This window comes from Puntigrus tetrazona, chromosome 7 (genome assembly GCF_018831695.1).
Source record: "Puntigrus tetrazona isolate hp1 chromosome 7, ASM1883169v1, whole genome shotgun sequence".
NCBI lineage: Eukaryota > Metazoa > Chordata > Actinopteri > Cypriniformes > Cyprinidae > Puntigrus > Puntigrus tetrazona.
The window spans coordinates 2,306,648-2,310,747 of NC_056705.1; the positions used below are offsets into that span (position 1 = coordinate 2,306,648).

A 4,100-nucleotide genomic window follows, 5' to 3' on the forward strand; every position below is an offset into this window, starting at 1 on the left:
TACAAGTCAGCCTATCAAAATACTGTAAAAGAATAATAGTAAGAAAATAATAGAGATGGCAATAAGTTAAAAAGCCTTTTTTGACAACACACGATGACAGGTTGAAGTAAACAGAATAGAGAATAATGAAAATAATATTATAAATTGTATAAAATATTTATAATGAATAATGGGATAAATCCAACTGTACATTAAGATAAGTCACATTTAATTAGAATAGAAAACAACCCTCCTAAAGCATTTATTTATAATATATAAAAAAAAACTGTATAAAAGTTTTCATATTTTAAGTCACTGGGTTTACTTTAATTAAGTAAAGCCATCACCAAACTCATGCAGTCTTAGAATGATGGATAAATTACGCTGTCACATCTGGAAACATAATGGATGTTAATGACAAAATGAGGCAGGACTCTGAGCTGAATTGGTAAGCTGACAAATTTGGGCCATAAATATGACTTCATCTTCTCTGGCCAGAGGAGGTTATATGGACGGCGCAAGAAGGAAAGATGTTTTATTTTCTCACAGCTGCGAAGAGCAGTGACTCATACCAGAACTTGTCACAAACGGTTGAGTTTTGACAGTTTAATATATAGGCTGTCAAATCTTCAGAGAGAGAACGGTGTAGTCACAGAGGTGGAGAGCATAGGTGGGTGGATGGAGAGAAAGAGTACCTTTGTTTTGCTGGATGAGGCCATGGAATTACAACATAATTCTAGTAGCGCAACTCCATTGCCCTCCATTGCCAAGTGATGTTAATAAAAATACATTTTTAAAAAAATCACAGGCTGTGAGCAATCCAACATTTCTTTAACATTTGAGCAGTGGACAATATTACACCGTGTTTTAGAACTGGTTTGCGTTGGCAGAATAAATGTGAAAATAACTTTGTACTGGAAAAAGGGGAGGGGGTGAATTTTAAAACATTTTAAGGGCTATACTATTGTATTCACAATATATTAAGACTTGCCATAATGCAAATTTTGAATAAAAATGCAAAAAAAAAAAAAAAAGAAAAGAAGCTTTTATATGAATTGCATTCATATAAAAATATAAAAAAGCCATTTAGTATACATTCCAAAGCCATCCACTCAGTATAAATTCTTTTTGATAATGACATGGAAACGTACCTCTAATTAAACACTAACAAACTAATTAGCATCACTGAACCACTTTGCAATGGCGTCTTGCCAGATAAGAGAGCGATGTATCTGCCGAACACTTCACCTGCCCTCTTCAAATGGAACCACTGGTGTGTACTGACATTTCTTTTAACGACATGATTAGAAGCACAACGAAGGCCGCGGGATAGTGGGGGTTTGGGGTTGGGTGGCTTGAAGTTTTTAGCGCTCGCTCAAGAGAGGGGCGTTCCTCTGTGCTGCAGCCCAGAGCGCTGAAGGTGGAACTGGGTAATTACAGGAGACAAGACCTGCTATAAATAACCCTTTGGTTATTTGAGTTAATTTCCTGCGTTTATATGTTATTTTGATATTAGTTAGGTATTTTCTAGATAATAATTATATGTTTGTGATGTTTTGAAATGCTTCTTTGCACTCTTTAAGTTATTTATCCGATGGAGACTTTTATTTTGAAAGACGGCTTGCAGGAAAAAAGGCGCTGCGCCCGCTGAAACACGGAAACAGAGACCGCGGAGATCGCGGAGAAGGAGAGCACGCGACAGAAACGGAGACGGAACAAAGTTAACATAAATAATTAAGGACACTTTAAAAAAAAAAGGAAATTAGCATCGTTTTGTTTTATTTTAACTTTGATATTTTAACACCTGGTTGAAAGGGAGAACAAGGTAGAGCATTTCACTAATATATACGTAAATTACATGTCGTATTGTGTTTTATGTGTTTGCTTTATTAAATTTGAGCAGCTTTACGTAGTTTAAGTTAATTGTTAGTATTAGTTGTGTAGTTTTGAGTAATTACTTTGTTTCATTTATATGAATGTGAATTCATTGTAGATTCTATATTGTTTATTTTTCTACTTTAGCTCTTACGGTGTTGTGACAATAAAAACACAAAAGGAAGGCAACACAACATCAGTGATTGAGTCAAATCCTTTACTTATCAACCGGGCTGTTACAGTAAGAGCTTGCCTTTACTCTGAAGAGTAAGTGCTTTACGTAGAAGATCTACTGCTTCACCTCAGGAGTCTTACCTCACAACGGAAAGCTGTCTAATGATAACCAAAGGAGTTGATGTGAGTCTGTGATTGTCCTGTAAAAAATAAAAATAAAAAAAATGGATGTTTCTGAAAATAAAGATCCAGACCAGCAGGTTGAAAACCCTCATAATGGAACAGAAAAAGAGGAGCTTCACCGTTCTGATCGACAACGGAACCCTACAGAGAAGATGCGTGCGTATAAAAGAGAGGAGGCCCTGAAAAGGGAAAAAGGATTGAATCAGTTGTACGAACAATGGAAAGACCTGGCTCGCAGCACAAGGGAACAGCTAAAGACAGATGTTCATGAAAGCCAGCTCATAGCGCTTATTAATACACTAGAGAAAGGAAGAGATGATGTTATGCAGGTCTACCTAGAAATTAGAGACTACATCGCTCCATCCAGTGACACTAGACGTAGAATCGATACTTGTGAAGCTGTAACAAAAGATATTTCAAGATCATTTTTGACAGAATGGCGTGCCTTGAGGACTTTGACCGAGAAAATGTGAAACACAGTCTTCGTGAGTTACTGCAGCGTGATTATGCACGTTCTGTCTACGGATCCACAGTCTCACGCCCCACATCATCAAAGTCTACAGTTATGTCCATAGCAGCTAAGCGGGCAGAAGCAGCAGCTGAATTAGCAGTCAAAGAAGCAGAATACTCAATGATACAAGAGATCGAGGCTCAGAAGTGTGAACTGGAAAAACTAAAGGGAGAGAAGGATCTAAAAGCAGCTAGAGCCAGACTGCAGGCCTATGATCAAGAAATGGCGCTGGAAAACGTCATTCATTCTTCAGACTTAAATAGGAAGGAACAGCGGGATGTAAGTGTAGTGCCACATCAGCATGTGACTCCATCTCTCTCCAAAAATTCCACCAACATTGCAGCAACATCCTCACCTCCAAAATCTGATATATCATATCTCGCTCAAGCTGTTCAAGATAGCATAGCTCTGAACAGGCTGCCTACTGCAGAACCATCTGTGTTCAGTGGTGATCCTCTCCAGTTCATTGAGTGGAAAGCTGCATTTGTGTCGCTCATTGATGGAAAGGCCATTTCTTCTACTGACAAACTGCACTATTTAAAAAGGTATGTTGATGGACCTGCTCAAGTAAATGTCTGGGTGGTATCTTTTACAGAAATGATAATGAGGCTTATAATGATGCATGGAACAAGCTGAACCAACGGTATGGGCAGTCATTTGTCATACAGAAGGCATTCAGGGAAAAGCTAGCCAAATGGCCTAGGATTCAGCCTAGGGATGCTGAAGGTTTCAGAGATTTCTCTGACTTCTTGAATGCATGTCAGCAAGCTATGCCTCATGTCAAAGGGCTTGAAATACTAAATGACTGTGATGAAAATCAGAAACTTGTACACAAATTACCAGACTGGGCAGCAGCACGTTGGAACCGTCGGGTAACAGAGACACTGATTGAGACTCACGACTTTCCAAAGTTTATCGATTTTGTGACCTTCATGTCAATGGAAGCAGAGATTAATTGTAATCCTGTCACCTCCTTCAGCGCTCTTCGTGCCTCTGAACCAACTTTGGAAAAGCGGAACCTTACGGACAGTAAAAGAAACAGGGCTAATGTCTTTCATACTCAAACAGCCATGGAAGATAAACAAAATGATGAAAATGAACAAAGGCCCACTAAAGGAAATTACAAAAGGTGTTTCTTTTGCAAAGACAGTAAGCATAACATTCATAGCTGTCCTAAATTTCTGTCAAAATCATTAGAAGATAGACGAAATTATGTGAAGGAGAACAAACTCTGCTATGGTTGCATGAAACCAGGCCACAGCGCAAAAGACTGCCGTCACCGTCTATCCTGTGACATCTGTAGACGTAGACATCCAATGTGTCTACATGATGAAAATTATGGAAAGAAAGTCAACACTGCACCAATCTCAAACCAAGG

The 4,100-nt window shown here is 38.5% G+C and overlaps 1 long non-coding RNA gene across 1 annotated transcript; it reads left to right on the top strand.

Moving 5' to 3' along the window:
- Positions 1-1,470: 1,470 nt before the first annotated feature.
- LOC122349158 lies at positions 1,471-2,048 on the top strand. The gene is made up of 2 exons (XR_006251426.1): positions 1,471-1,804; positions 2,002-2,048. It is a non-coding gene; the product is annotated as an uncharacterized LOC122349158 (long non-coding RNA).
- Positions 2,049-4,100: the final 2,052 nt, after the last annotated feature.